Consider the following 16,855-nt stretch of genomic DNA (forward strand, 5'->3'; position numbering starts at 1 on the left):
CGAATCCTAATAGATAGACAAATGTTATTGAATCAAATTAATAATAGAAGCTTTAAAAAAAATCCAAATGACCTATATTAAGTACTTTAATAACTTCATCTTCAGCTTTTTTGCCCTCTTAATAATTATTCACTGGATTTAGTTATTAGAATATTTTTTGTAATTTTTGAGCAATTTAATGTATGATAAAATGAAATAAGTATGAATAAGTTTATAGTATAAAAAAATAAAGTAAAGCTAGAATGAACAAATGCAATAAAACAAGAAATAAAATCTATCAGGTATGGTAAAATTACATAGAAAATTATATGAAATAATAAATAATGCATTACACAAATATAAATAATACATTTTGCGATATATTATTTGTTAGGATCTAATAAAATTTTACATTTGTATAAATTTCTAGAATGGGATTTCAAGTGTCGCAAAGAATTAGGTCCACTTTCAGAGAGCGTCGTAATTAATATACAAGATGATTGCACGCAGTATAAATGTTCAATGCTCCCAAATGGGGATATTATTATCAAAATTATAGTGTGAGTATATTTAAATAATTAAATATATATAAACTTATGTAAATGTAGATACCTACATAAATAAACATACATACATATCAAATTATTAAAAAAGTAATTTCATTTTAAATTATTAACTTTTGGGATACCACTTAACACTCATTCAGTGTTAAGTAACACAAATCACACAAATAATTCTAATATTACTTTTTTATGAGTACAATTATATCAAAACTTGCTTATTGATGTGTCAAAGATGTACTACTAAATACTTATTATTTTATTATTATTTTACAATAAATTGTGTGTTATGATTTTATTTTTTAAGCAAAACCGTTTAAAAGCTCAAATAACTTGGAATTATATTTTTCACTTTTAACAGTTATTAAGTTAATTTACATCATTCATATTTGCTTCATTACTAAGATATTTCTCGATAGCAATTTTATACATAAGAAATTATATGTGAGGTAAAAAATGTCCCAAACCCATATTTCATTCACATATGAGTTCTTTGAGAACAAAGTTTCAGGTAATTATAGAACTTTTTGGTATCTTGCGCTATAAGATTGCATAGTTAAAAAAAACTTTTAGGAATATAAAAAAGCCAAAACCACAATCATATGTATGAATTTGAAAATTATAGTAAAAACAATTAGTTTTATATTTTTAATTGATATGATTTAAAAAATATCATAGCAAAAATTGGCAAGTAACTAACAACCTTTTTTCTCAAAACCTTAAAAAACTAATTAAAGAAAATTTAAACCGGCGTATAATAATTTGGCTGAAATTAATTTTTATACAATACATCAAAATACAATTTTCTATGTCATCATTCAATATTATTCGACCAACAAACGTTTATTAATGTTTAATTGCTAATAAAACTGATTGAAGGAAATCATTCCGATCATTTAGATAGTGGATTCACAAATTTGTCATTTTGGTTTGCTTTTTTTTCAAACATTTAAAAAATCCTAAATATTTTCAAATAATTTAAAGCTCTCAGTATTCTTGTAATGTACATCTCTTACTTGTTCGTACATCGACCAGTATCAGCAAATTATACATGCGATGTTCTAGAATAACTAGTTGCAGATCAATATGTTAAATTTATCAATAATTATTTTTTATTGTGATATAATTTCTGCTTTTAAGTTGTCCACCGGTTCCACAAGAAATAAAAGAAATATGTTCGCGTTCTATGACGGTGGCCTCGGCTTTGCCCTTCCCTGAATGTTGCCCTATCCAGAGTTGTTATAGAGAGGTTCTGTGGAACCTGGTTACGGGTCTAACGACCCACGGGTCCGTAGGAGGACTTGCAGGAGGTGAACCCAAAGTTGGCATAGGAGCATTGACTGTTAAAGGTGGGTATCAAAAAAAACTTTAGCTTAATATGGGTAGATAGTATGAGTGATAATAATAAAAATGGTTTTGTGCGTAACGCTTAAAAATACATCAATTATATACACATTAGGTTGGTCCTTAATTAATATGGATATTCTCAAATTTCCTTGCTCCCAAGTGCTCCAATGGTTCCAAATTGATGAAAAACAATTCTCTGAAAGTTTTAGCTCTTAATATTGTCTTTATGAATGTCCATATTTTTATATATATATATATATATATATATACATTATATATAGGGTGTGTCCCAGAATTCAACGGTAAGCCTGAACGGGGTGATAGTATTGTATGGGTCGTTACCGCCTTGGAAAAAATATTTAATAAAAATCATCCTGCTTAAGTTTGAAAATTACCTAGAGCTTCAGCCAAATTGATCATGTTTTGGTCATTGTAGTTAGTTTTTATTATTCTTGCTCATTTAATATTGAACGGTACAAATTTTTCAGCAAAAAATTGAAATTGTAAGTATAGCCATCCTATAGTGTTAAAAAATAATTGTAAATTCCACAAATTGTATGTGAAAATACATTAATACAAAAACCCAATCGCTTGATGTGTCTATTTATAGATAGATAAAAATCTAGAAAATATAAGGAAAATAGAGAATATATAAGATAAATGTGTAAACATTAATATTCATCTACATTAGATAAATATTATAATAAGGCTAGAATTGTGGCTATAGTGAAATAGCAAATATAAAATTATATTTATATGGTGCATAGTATAAATTTCTAAAAATATCGGCTATTTAGTGGATATGTAATTCAGAGACTAATATAACTTTATATTTTTTACAGTTAAAACTGGAAATAAGCTTGAAGCCAATCATTCATATGAACATTGTGAGCACTAGAATAAAATTAAACTTGTTGTAGCTAACAATAAAAAATAATTTTATTAAATTAAATTTTATGTGAAAACACTAATTTATAAACATGATTAATGAGAAAATGTTTTGTTCTTATGAAAATAGTACCTTTATCTCAGTCATAAAAATATTACTTATAGTAGTGATCACCCAAATTTACATAACATTTACTTATGATTTGCGTAAATATATTTTTTAGTTAGAAGTCTTATTGAACATTTTAAATTTTAATAATACAAAAAACCAAGCAAATTTTCGAAAAATTGGTTTAATTTGCCTTTTTATAAATGGTCTAGTAATTATAATGAATATAGAAAATATCAAGTAAATATATGGCAATGTGTAAACTTCACCAGTATTCCTTTACTTTAGATGAATATATCCTTTACTTTATTATAATTAATTTGGGCTGTCCTAAAGTGACTATAGTAAAAAGTCTAATATGATTATATGTGTGCGATAGTATAAATTTCTAAAAAAATCGGCTATTTAGTGGCTATGTAATTCAGAGACTAAAAACTTTATATTTTTTACAGTTAAAACTGGAAATAAGCTTGAAGCCAATCATTCAAGTAAACATTGTGAGCACTAGAATAAAAGTAAACTCCTACAAGGAAAAATAGAAATTAAAAATAATTACGAGAACTATATAGAGCAGGGCTGGGGCACAAAGGTCCAATTTGACGTTTAGCAACTATACGTGGAAAACTGGACCAACTGGACCAACTGGAACACAACAAATAACAACGTATCAAAAAAAATATATCTGACCATCTTCAGTAAGCCAGCTAATTTATTATTACAGAAACATGCTTTTTGACTTTATTTTTATAAAGTTAGACATATGGTGTTTTTTACATGGAGTAAAAAAGGTCAGTCACAGAGATAAAAGGTCCACTTTGCTTTTAGTTAAGAAGTAAGCTTATAGAACACGTAGATCTGATTGCTCTTGAAAAAAAATTACTTTTGATTTTAAAAAGATTTTGGAAAATAATATGTAGTTTAACTAGATTCAATAACAAAATTGAAAATTATAATTCAAATATATATTATTAAACATAATAAAGAAACATTTTCGTCATCTCTCACTATCATCATAAATCTTGCATTGATAAGCATTTCAGTTTGATTTACCATAATCGTACTCATTGTTTCTTGAAATACAATTTTATAAATGAGGTGTAACTTGTAATTTCGGTTTGAAATGCTTATTTTATAGACACATATTTTACAAAAATTACACTGCATACAACTTTTATATGGAGTTTTATCAGAAAAAATCATATCAGACATGGAATTAATCGGAAATTACTTTTTTCAGCTTATTTTATTTAATTATTTACTAATTTCTCATTTTAAAGTAAAGGTTTTATCCCAACCACAAGTAACTAGTAATCTAGAGATTATATAAAGTAGATAAATCTCAGCTAAAAATAACAAGATATCTTATACGACAATAAATGATGTATACTTAACAATTATATGCATGCATTGTAAACTAAACAATTGTTAACGAAAAATATTACTTCTGTTAAAAAAATGACAATATAAGGAAATGGCTGATTGCACATTTTTGCCCTCTACTTTAAAATACCATTAAAAATCTATACGTTTTTTTTTTGAGATAATAGTAATGGAGCTTTTTACCCGCAGACCTTTAAGCCTTGCTCTAATTATTATATAGATATTTCATATATGTAGCATTTATATATTGTATAACTATGTAAAAATAAAAATTTAAAAATTACAATCAGTTTTAAGATGATTGTGGGTCTATTTTTCTTCTGCTTTCCTATTAATCTATTTGATGTAAATCACATGTATATTTGAATTCAAAAAATGAGCTTAGTACATCAGCAGAATTCCTTGAATTTTTTACAGGTTTTATATTTGCAGAACCTATAATAATTTCACAGAACGTTTTTGGTTTACTAACTTCATTTTTTCGAATTTAAATATACATATGTGATTCTAGAGAGCGATATGTGAAGATATCTAATGTTTCCAGGCCGATACACCGAAACCCTAAAAAGAACGGGGCATATTGTTCATCGTAGATTCAATGCGTTCTTGCAAACTTCCGTTTTTTACACATTTTCATTTTATTCTTCATACGTTCGAAAAATAAAAATAGCAATAAAACAAACTCATCGACCGACCGAAGAATAAACACTCGAGGGAGATGATAAAAAATCACAGTTTTCTATATCAGTAAAATGTATGGAAAATAGAGCGGATGCGCCATAACCAAAGAGTTTGAGGAGACGAAATAGAAAAATTTAAATCTAGTTTTCCAAAAAAAAAAATTATTAGAAGAAATTAAAATTAATAAACTATGCATATAATCTTAGGTGATGTTAATAAGAAAAGTTTTACATGAGCCATGTCTGGCATAGGCGATTTGGTAGAAGTCCATGTCAATCACAGATGTTCGACGCAAGCTATAATTATTAGGAGCCAAACTTAAAAATTTTTGGCCCACACTTAGACATGACTGGCATGTCTCGACAAGAAAAAAATTTAAAAGAAAAGTTTTAACTTAAGAATATGTCAGTCATATGTCTGACATAAAAGAATATTGTTGTTTTATTGGGAATTGTAACAAAAAAAAATTTTGAGGTATATTAAGTTTTCATTATACATTTTTAACTAAATTCTCTTATAAACTTATCACGGTCCTCCTGAGTTTTTGACTTCCTGTAAGGGTCAGGGTAAGGAGACGAATCGAAAATGAAAATTTTTGCATATCTTCACATTTCAGATAGTATTGGATAGTTCAAAAAACATTCGATTCTTATTGATAGGGTGATGTGCTGATTAGAACGGAGTATTCGATTCGAATGATTCAAAAAACATTCAATTTGTAATGATTTGGAGAAGTCGTGATAAGTTTTTGGCAAAGACAGCCATTTCGAAGATACAGAGCTAAATGTACAAAAAATGTCAGTTTTTGAGAGAACTAAGCGTCCGATTTGAATGATTCAAAAAACTTTCTGCTTATGTTGACAGTCGTACAAAAAAAATTTTTTTTGTATATCGAAAATAAATCAAAATTTAATATTAGTTATTGCTAAAGTTTCAAAGCTCACTTATATAATTTAAATAAATGATTTTAACATTGTAATTCAGTTAATATAATTGTTATAAATTATTAGACAATGTTACAGTACTTATTATAATCGATTTGAAAGCATTTAATATTTCTCGAACATTTCGTTACGGTACGGGAAATTCCAGCAATTTTCCTTGAGGCAAGATGCTATACACCACTAGTTAAATATTATAGTGGCGATTAACGTGCTAAAGCAGTGATTTCCAAAGTCAACTTGATGGTAAGCAAAAAAAAATTTCAAGTCTACGAAAAGAAAATAATAATCATGAATATGATAAGAATTTCATATTAAAATAAGAAGTCTAAATTTCCAGTCTAATATATTTACTTATTGTAAGTTTAATTGACAAATGTACAAACTTAGTATTTGGTTTTTAATTTAAAAAAAAATTAGTATCTGATAAGTAGGGAGTCAATCTCAACGCAAAACTAAATTAAAATCTAAGTAGCAATACAAAACTATGATTGAACAAAATTGTTAAAAAAATTAATTTGAATAAACATATTGTTCACGATGTATGAATTTTAATTCTTGATAATTTTTTTTTATTAAATTACATATAATTTGATAAGTTTTCTCCTAAATATAATTCAAATGAAGCAATTTATATGTTCTGTTTAAAATAAACAGAAAAAAATGAAGAAATATCAAAATAAAACGACAAATAAATGCATAAAACAATATAACGGATTTTGACGATTCTCTATATATAAATAGTATTTCTACTTTATATTGCTTTGAGTAGAGCAAGAAGAACTAAGCAAAAATATTACTTTCAAGTCCGAAATTAAGTTTTTTTATCTAAGTATTTTCTATACATCTTGATCTTTCGAATTTACATTTAATTTCTGCGAGTATTATATAATATAGAAATATATTATTTTTAATTATTTATTATAATATATAGAAATTCGTCATTTTATCTTATATAAAGCGTCTTCATATATAATAACAGTTTGTTCTCAACAACTAGGTATTTGATAAACATCGAAATAAATTTATTCGATGAAAAAAGATATGTTCACTCTATGTGACTATAAAAGTTAATAGAGAATACGATGAATATGAATAGGTAATATATTCTAAATTATAATATACCTTCATTTTGTTTTTTATTTTCACTTTGTTATGTTTTCGTGAAAAAATTTAATATTTATTAAATAGAATATGATGTACATTGTACCAGCGCCCACACATATGAATAATATGAAAAATATATATCAGCGAAAGGTACAGCATTGTTGGGGGCGTCTACAAAAATAAAAATAAAATCTAAATAAAACCTGTGACAGAAAGACGTGCAGATATAAATTCTGTAGAAAATTTTATTGATTTTAGTCAAAAACACTATCACATATTTTGAAGCACTAATGAATAGAAATTTTAATATTTCTTCTATTTATCTTTATAATAAAAAAATATTAAAAGATCAAAAGCAATAATTTATATAGATTATAGCAGTGCCCTATTTTTACTAACTATAAATATTTTTCCATTATTTTCCACATTTTTTTCTCAAGATTTTTTTTGTATAACGAAAATAATTCAGATTTTAATCTTAATTCTGGCTAAAGTTCTAAAGCTTACTTATATACTTTAAATAAATAATTTTAACTTTGTAATTCAGTTTATATAATTCATAAACATTAGACAATGTCACAGTATTTATAATAATCTATTTAGAAACATTTAATATTCCTTGAACATTTAGTTTTTGGTGTGGGAAGTTCCAGCAATTTGCCTTGTGGCACAATGCCATACACCACTAGTTATTATTTAGATGCAAATTACAATCTGTCTATTGTCAATTTGAAGGAATTAAGTAATTGTTTTAATGGTTTTTATTTAACATATATGGCTATCACATGACAATTTATTGATTTTGTGGTGGTAATATATTATTAGTGTTAGTAGTGATATTTAATATTTGGACTTAACAAATATTTATTATTATAGTTTCACAAAATTAAAAAATAATTATAATTTTTAAACTAAATTAAGCAAAAATGTTATGAAGCAATATTTTACTTTAATGATAAAAACAAACATGAATAGAAAATACTTTTTAACTGTGTTTGATGTGAATTTTATATACCATCAACACATTAAAATTTTAATTTGTTATAAATAAGAATGCGATTGATATTTCATGTAATTTCTAATTTTCCATAAAATACAAGAATGTGGAAATGGACCACGGACAAAATCAAAACAACTTATGGTAGACATAGTATTAAAAATGTATATTAAAACTATTTTTGAGATCAAAATAAGATAATGAAATAGTATGGTATAATTTGTAAAAAATAAATCATATGAATTTCTGAACGAAATTAGAAGAAAAAGGAGTTTGAATTTAATAAATATATTTTGTTTTTAAATAAATTAACATTTTGCTTTAAGCAATTAAGATTGTTTGTAAAACATTAGTTTAAAAGGATATATTTTATTTAAATAATTGTGTTTTTAATTACTAAATAAAATAATGGTTTCAAAATATATTTTTCATATATTCGTACGTTTGGATTAACAAAAGATGTATATATGAATATGCGGAAAGAAATTATATTTAATTTTTAATTTATTATCGAGTTTCATATCTTAGAAATGTAAATTAGTTGAAGCGTGCAAAACAACCTTCTTACAATTTTTATGATAAAGTATCTTTTCATGTTTTAAGCAGAACATTACTTGATGAAGTGACCTCTATTAAATATTTATAAATCTTTTATTGAGAGAGTGTGTGTGTGAATGTCTGTGCGTATGTATGTACGTATGTTAGTGTATATAATAATTTCATAACATTAGATCTTAAAATACGTAGTTTTCCCAGTAAACGGCCGAAGGACCTGAGCCAACTAGTATACCACTTGCTGAAGTGGTTACTATTATATAATTTCTTTTTTTGTTAACGTGCGTGTGAGTATGTTTGTGTGCATGTACGTATGCATGTGTGTGTATTTGTTAAATTTATCACAATAGCTTATAGGATACCTTGTATTCTGATTGCTGTAAATAAAGAAATATAAAAAAAAAAAAAAAAAAAAAAAAAAAAAATCTTTTCATGCAAAAGCTATTTATACAAATCACACTTGCTTCATATGACGTTATCAACATTTTTAATAAATACTATTTGTACTATTTTGCACACAGAAAGTGTGTTAGTACAAAATTATTTCGAATAGCCAGCAAATAGCAGTATTTGTTTGAATCAAAAACAAAGAATAGTTATGAATGCCTAATTTTTAATAAAAATGTTATTTGCAATATATAAACTAGAAATTTAATTTAGAAAAAGGATGATGATTTTTATATTATGGAAACACTTCATAAATATAACAAATATTCGAGAAAAATTGTGAAACTTGGTCAATTTTTGTGACATTCCGCAAAATTTAGCGGTTGCCTTAATTATTTTAAGAAAGTTAATTTTCCTGTGCATTGGTTAGAAGGCTTAATAGGTAAATTCTGAATAATATTCTTCTTCAATATTTTTTTTCTGTCAGTAAGAAAATATTTATCAATTTATATATATATATATATATATATATATATATATTCCTTTAAACAAAAAACAACTGCTATTATTAATAAAAAATGTATTCATTCATAGATGCACACACACATACACCGATTTTTTTTTTATTGTCAGTTATGCCAAAATTTTTAGAATCTTTTGAAACGTAAAGTTATGCAAAAATGTTCATTTTTGGTTCTAGGACGACGAGTACAACCTATTATCCTAATAAAAGTTGAATATATGCTAAAATTATTAATTTATAAAAATATGTATATAAATTAATAATATAAAGATATCCTTTACATAAAGTAAAAAATCATTTTGTCTTAATGCAAGTTGCAAAAATTCCCCGATTCAAGAACATAATCGACTTAATATATCAAAGTTGAGATTAAGCTACTCAGATGAAATGTTCAGATGTTTATTTCGAAAGAATAAAAAGCTTTGACTAAAAAAACTAATTAATGGCATTTCCAATCAATTTTAATAAATTAATTTTATTAATTATACACAAACACCACTATGTCTAGAAAGCGCAGCCCAAAAAATTTGAAATAAATTTTCAAAGCAATGAACTTTATAGCTATAGTGAGTTTTGTTAAAAACGCAAAATAAACTTAATTTAAAAATTTTAGTACAAAGAAGCAGACCGATCACTTATATCTTTCAAACGACCTTTAAATCGGTTCAAGATTTTTTGAAAAAAAAAAGTAAAGAAAACCATATTTATCTGCTAATTTCAAAGAATCTTTTCGGCAGGAAGCCTCGCAAAAACTTTTTATCAAATGGTTTTTAAATTTTTTATATCGGTTTAGCCGTTTGCAAGAAAACGTCGACAAAGGGTTAAAATTCGGCTCACATATATATGCACACACGCTTTTTGCAATTTTGATTTCAAACGAATTGCTCAAAACGTCTATAAAATAAAATTAGCAAGTCGGATTTTCTGGTAAATACAAACTTCTACTTCGTTATGTTAATAGAAGTAGAAAATTATTTCTTGCGGTTGTTTTAAACCGAAGTAAAATTTATTAAAAATCAAACTTTTTACTGAAGACCTCATTGATAAATCATGAAAAAAATGTATTTTAATGATTAAATATTCATACGTAAAATTAATTATTTCGCCAATTTTTACAAGCGATTAATGAAACAGTAATTATTCAAACGCTTCGTTCGCTTTTGATGTTTATTACTCGGCGGCGCGTACTCGCAACTGTATGAAAATAGATTTTTCATGTAGTACACAAGCAAGATTTTTTTAATAAATTTCTCATTAAAATACGAATGCGAACAATTTCAAAAATCGAGGAGAGCTTGAAAATGATAAAATGCTAATGTAAACTTATAAATAATATTCTCTTATAATAAAAACAGATACACAAGTTATTTAAATAAGTAGTTACCTATATGACAATTTTGGAAACTTACATTTAACCCACTATATATTAGTAACTATAACTGAAGCCTAATTTTGTTTAATTACCTCGAAATGGATCATAATTATGGTGTCTAGTTAATTAAAATAGTACTAATATTTTCACAAACTTTCACATAAGGGTAGATCATGTTGCAGAAAACAATGTTAAAAATATTATTGGAAACGATATAGACTAGGTGTAAGCACAACTAGACACTCTTTAGTAATTCTAAGAAAATGACTTGGCCGTTTATTTCAAAAAACATTCATCAAATTGTTTTAATTTTTTTTAAATTAATCTCTCTGTTTTGAGAAAACTTAAAAAATATGATTACATACACACACATACTGAACAAAAGTAAAAAATTCTAAAAATTAATGCTTAAGAATTATTTTATTTCACTTTTGGCTAGAACGATCCCGCTTCGAGCAGCCAGTTATCAAGCAGTAGTGATAACGGTTTTCACTTGGAAATATAGATAGCACATATGTTTCCAGTGAAAATAGTATTCATCTGAAAATGCTGCATCAATAATTAAATATACGGCCTATTAAAGATTGTAATTAATTGTAATAATATAAATCATCACATAGAGATAGGGCAACTATTCGCGTTTCTATCAATTAAAAACAAATGTAGATTGTAAGAAATTGATCACAACTGCTCATAGGATCCTTAAGTTCTGACCGCTATCCAAACAAGTCCAAAAAAATCCACTTTTGTTCAGTATTTCACCTGAGTATTATATCGAATGAAAATTTTCATTATTTTCATATATTGCAAATGGGTTGAAAAAGATTAAGATTGAAACATTATGCAAAAATTTGTACGTATATAAGGGAAGCAATGACAGTCGAAGTGTGCATACGTCCATAGAAGAAAATCCAAAGTTAATAAAATTAAATGGAACGGAAGACATTCTGTCCGATGTGAAACACTTGGAATGTACGTACATCCATATGTATGTCACGTGCACATACACACACACTAGAAATAATAGGAGGGCTGAAAATAATATACGAATAGAAAATTGACTAAAATTTTATCTGAACTAGTGGTCATGGCATCGTGCTTTAAGGCAAATTGCTAGAACTTTTTGTACCAGAATTAAATATTTCGAAGAGAAAAATTAGTAATCAATAAATATTGGTCAATGATTAAAAACAATTGTTGTAAACATTTTCAAATACATAATTATAATTACTATATATTTTATCAACGCGCAACGCGCGTAGTGAATGATATTTCTTCATTTACGATTAATAACTATTCATTCGACTCCTCTTCAGTATCCAAATTTCTTGGAGTTTATATTAATAAGAATCTTAACTGGTCTGAACACGTGTCCAACCATTTATGCGAACCCTTAAATCAAAAATTGGAATATCCAGTTTACTTTCTATTTATTACGCAAATTTCTATTCACACATTGCTTACGGTATCCAATTTTGGGGTTTCTCTAATGAACTAATTAAAGTTTTTAAACTTCAAAAGAGAGCAATGAGAATAATTTTTTCACTATCCTCCAAGACATCATGCCGTAATATCTTCACCGAACAAAAAATTTTAACAGTACCGAGTATATTTGTTCTAGTCACACTTAATTTCATAAAAAATAATCCAGACTCTTAATTTGTCTTCGATGTCAAATACCAAGCACAATACGAGACATAAAATAATATTAAAGGCAGGACCTATAAACTACACAGCTCCTTAATACTATCTGCGGTATGGGTATACAATTTATGAATAAACTGCCGTTACGTGTTTAACAGTACCGAGTATATTTGTTCTAGTCACACTTAATTTCATAAAATAATCCAGACTCTTAATTTGTCTTCGATGTCAAATACCAAGCACAATACGAGACATAAAATAATTAAAGGCAGGACCTATAAACTACACAGCTCCTTTAATACTATCTGCGGTATGGGTATACAATTTATGAATAAACTGCCGTTACGTGTTCGTACCCTTGATAATAAAAAATTTCATAAAGTACTAAGTAATGTATTAAAGGATTTAACTTTTTATAGCCCTCTGCAGTTTTTAAATTTCGATTTTTCGAATTACTTTCCCGAAAATCTCAACTAATCATTAACTCGACTTTTTCCCCTCGAAGAAATTTCTTTATTACAGGCAGCAGCAAGATCGATGGATCGACGATGGCTAAAATCCCTACGAATCTACGGGCCCTAACTAACTGATGTCACCTACCAGCCACGTCTATGCTTACTATGCTCGTCACAACATAATTCGTTAAACTAAATACTTATGTTGCACTTCTAAATTACTATTATTATTATTATTATTTCTTTTTTTTTTATTTTTATTTTTTTTTTATTTTATATGATTATTATTGTTAAAATACTTTTAATACTTTACATTAGTTAATTTAAAACTTATAATTTAAAAAAAAAAACACTAAAAAATTGAGATACAAAATATTGACTTTTTTTTTTTTTTAATTATTATCTTCATATGACTGTTATTGTTAAAATGCTTAATAATTAGTTAACCAAAAACTTATATTTTAAAAACACTTAAAAAATTGTGAAAAAAATACTTCTTTCATCAAAATACCTAAAAATTTTTAAAAAAAAAAAAAACTTATATTGTAAAAATATTTAACAATAATAATGAAAATGATAGTGATATAATAATAATATAAGACACTTAAATTTGTTAAAATATCATAAAATGATCTAAAATTTGTTAAACAAAATAATTATATTGTAAAAGTATTGTAAAGCTTATTGAAATATTTATTAAATTTTAAAAAAAATACTTGCAACAAACAAACTAGTTATATTTATAAATAATTAAAATGAACTGAATATAAATAAGTTTATAGTAAATAAATTAAATAATAAATAAATAATAAAATAGCTAATAATTATGTTATATTAAACCTATAAAACATTGACTTAAGCCTTATTATAATATTATTATACTGACGGCTTGTAAAATTAATAAATAAACTAGCTGTAAGTGAAATTCTGTCTTAAGGCAATTAAGGCATCGTGCCTTAAGGCAAATTGCTGGAACTTCCCGTGCCAAAAATTATTATTTTTTTAAAAACGATTAACATTTTTTGAAAAATTTTACTTCGAAAAAATAAGATTTTTTGGAAATTTTAAATCGGACGAAAATTACTTTTTTTTTGAAAAAAATTTTTTTTTAAAAAAAATTTTTAAACAATTTTTTTTATAAAAATTTTTTTTGGAAAAAATGTTATCTTCATTTTGACATATTTGGAAGATCTGAACTTTTTTTCAAAGCAATCGTACTTCTTTAACTGCATAGAGACAAAATATAAAGCGCGTAAGCGCCGCGTATATAAATATAAATATAAATATAAATATAAATATAAACTAAATACAAATACAAATACAAATATAAATATAAATATAAATACAAATACAAATACAAATATAAATATAAATATAAATATAAATATAAATATAAATATAAATATAAATCGTACTTCTTTAACTGCATAGAGACAAAATATAAAGCGCGTAAGCGCCGCGTCGCTGTCTAACGGAAAAACATTAGTACGGAACCCATAGGAATGTAAACAAAACTTATACTTAGGTTAAAATCTCAATAAAATATCTGATAATTTGATATGCATATGTCTAATGTCTAATGATTATTTGTGACCGCCATATGTTATTTTTTTTTAGTTTTTTTACTAGATCTCCGAAACCGCTAGACCTATCTTCATGAAAATTTGATCAAATCTTCATCTTGTTAATACAAGTAAAATGTTTTTTGAACTATACAAATCGGACGCTCCGTTCTCTTAAAAACTGAGTTACCGTTTTTGGCCCTTTTTGCCCCATATCTTCGGAACGGCTAGACCTGCCTTTGACAAAAACTAATCAGCACGTCTCCTTATCAATACGAATCGAATGTTTTTTTGAATTATTCAAATTGCTTCATCCGTGTTCCCGAAATCGTCGACGAAAATTTGTATCCGAACACACACACATGCACGCACACACACACACACCACATACATCAATTTTTCTCCAAGGTATGCCAACATATTCAGAACCTCTGAAACGTGAAGATATATAAAAATTTTCATTTTCGATTTTTTTGCGATTACTTACCCTATGGAAAGTTAATTATAAATAAATCATTTATCATCTCCAGAACATTAACAATCGTCATTTCATTTCGAATCAAATTCAAAAAAAAAAATAGTTTGCCAAATTTACACAAATTGAAAAAGTCTCCTGCATAGTCACAGCTCCGCATTTGCAAATAAATTCTTCTGTGCGACATTTTCACTTATACTGTGCTCAGATTGGCGGCATTTTCACATTTTTCAATAATTTTCACAAAATTGGAAAAGTGCTCCAGTACACAAACAGTCTAAACGCACTTGCGTAAACATTTGTACCAGAGTGGCGCTTAGACTGTGCTTAGCCTGGGTGATTTTTGAATTTTTAGTCCAAAATTACAAAAAAAATTTTTGAAAAAAAAATTAGAAACAAAAATTTTTTTTTCCAAAATCAATTATTTTGTTGAAATAAGCAGAAAGTTCTTTGAATCATTTTAATCGGACGCTTAGTTCTCTCAAAAACTGCCATTTTTTTAAATTTAGCTCTGTATCTCCGAAACCTCTGGGCCTACCTTTGCCAAAAACTAATCAGCACATCTCCCTATTAATAGGAATCGAATGTTTTTTAAACCATTCAAATCGGTTGTTCCGTTCTCTCAAAAACTCCGCTTTTTCAATTTTTGCACTCTTTGCTCCATATCTCCGTAACGGCTGGACCTGCCTTTGCCAAAAACTAATCAGCACATCTCCCTATCAATAGGAATCGAATGTTTTTTAACCATTCAAATCGGTTTGATCCGTGCGCCCGAAAACGTGGACGAAAAAAGCGGACATACAAAACAACACACACACACACACACACACACACACACACACATCCATTTTTTCTGAAGTATGCCAAATGTTCAAAACCTTCAAAACGTCGAGAAATGTAAAAATTTTTGATTTCGATTTTTGGACGATTACTATAACTTACCCTACGGGAAGTTAATAAATAAATAAATAAATATCGTTCATAAATATACAGTTACGATCTTATCGCTCAAAACACTTGAGAAAGTTTACATTAACAAGAGATGCCGAATGAATACATCTGAGGATATTTCCTTACCATAACGCATATGAAATATATACATTTCTAAACTGAGTTGTAAATTTAGAACTCATATTTAAAGTACAAATACACATTGTATATTTTTGAAAATTGCGATTTTTTCCTGATTTTTTTTATATTTGCATGAACCGTATAAGTAAACTTCAAAAATTAACAATCTTGGTACGGAACCCCTCAAAATTATAACAAAATTAACTAGCTGTAAGTGGAATTCTGTCTTAAGGCAATTAAGGCATCGTGCCTTGAGGCAAATTGCTGGAACTTCCTGTACCAAAAATTATTATTTTTTTAAGAATTTTACTTCGAAAAAATTAGATTTTTGACAAACTAGGAATTTGACAAAAAATTACTTTTTTGAAAAAAAAAATTAAATTTTTTTTTTTTAATTTTTTTTTGAAAAAAAAATTTTTTCTTTATTTTGACATATTTTGGAAGATCTAAACTTTTTTTCAAAGCAATCGTACTGCTTTAACTGCATAAAGACGAAATATCAAAGCGCGTAAGGGCCGCGTCGTCGTCTAACGCGTAAACATTGGTACGGAACCCATAGGAATGTAAACTAAATTTATACTTGTTGTTAAAATCTCTATAAAATATCAGATAATTTGATGTGCATATATCTAATGATCATTTTTGACCGCCAAATGACATTTTTTTTACTTTTTTCATTAGATCTCCGAAACCGCTAGACCTGCCTTCATGAAAATTTGATCGGCTCTTCACCTTGTCAATACAATTAAAATGTTTTTTGAATTATTAAAAGCGGACGCTCCGTTCTCTTAAAAACTGAGGTACCGTTTTTGGCACTTTTTG

The sequence above is a fragment of the Ctenocephalides felis genome, unplaced genomic scaffold, assembly GCF_003426905.1.
Source record: "Ctenocephalides felis isolate EL2017-DRISC unplaced genomic scaffold, ASM342690v1 CF-g0.4_SCAFFOLD_01492, whole genome shotgun sequence".
NCBI lineage: Eukaryota > Metazoa > Arthropoda > Insecta > Siphonaptera > Pulicidae > Ctenocephalides > Ctenocephalides felis.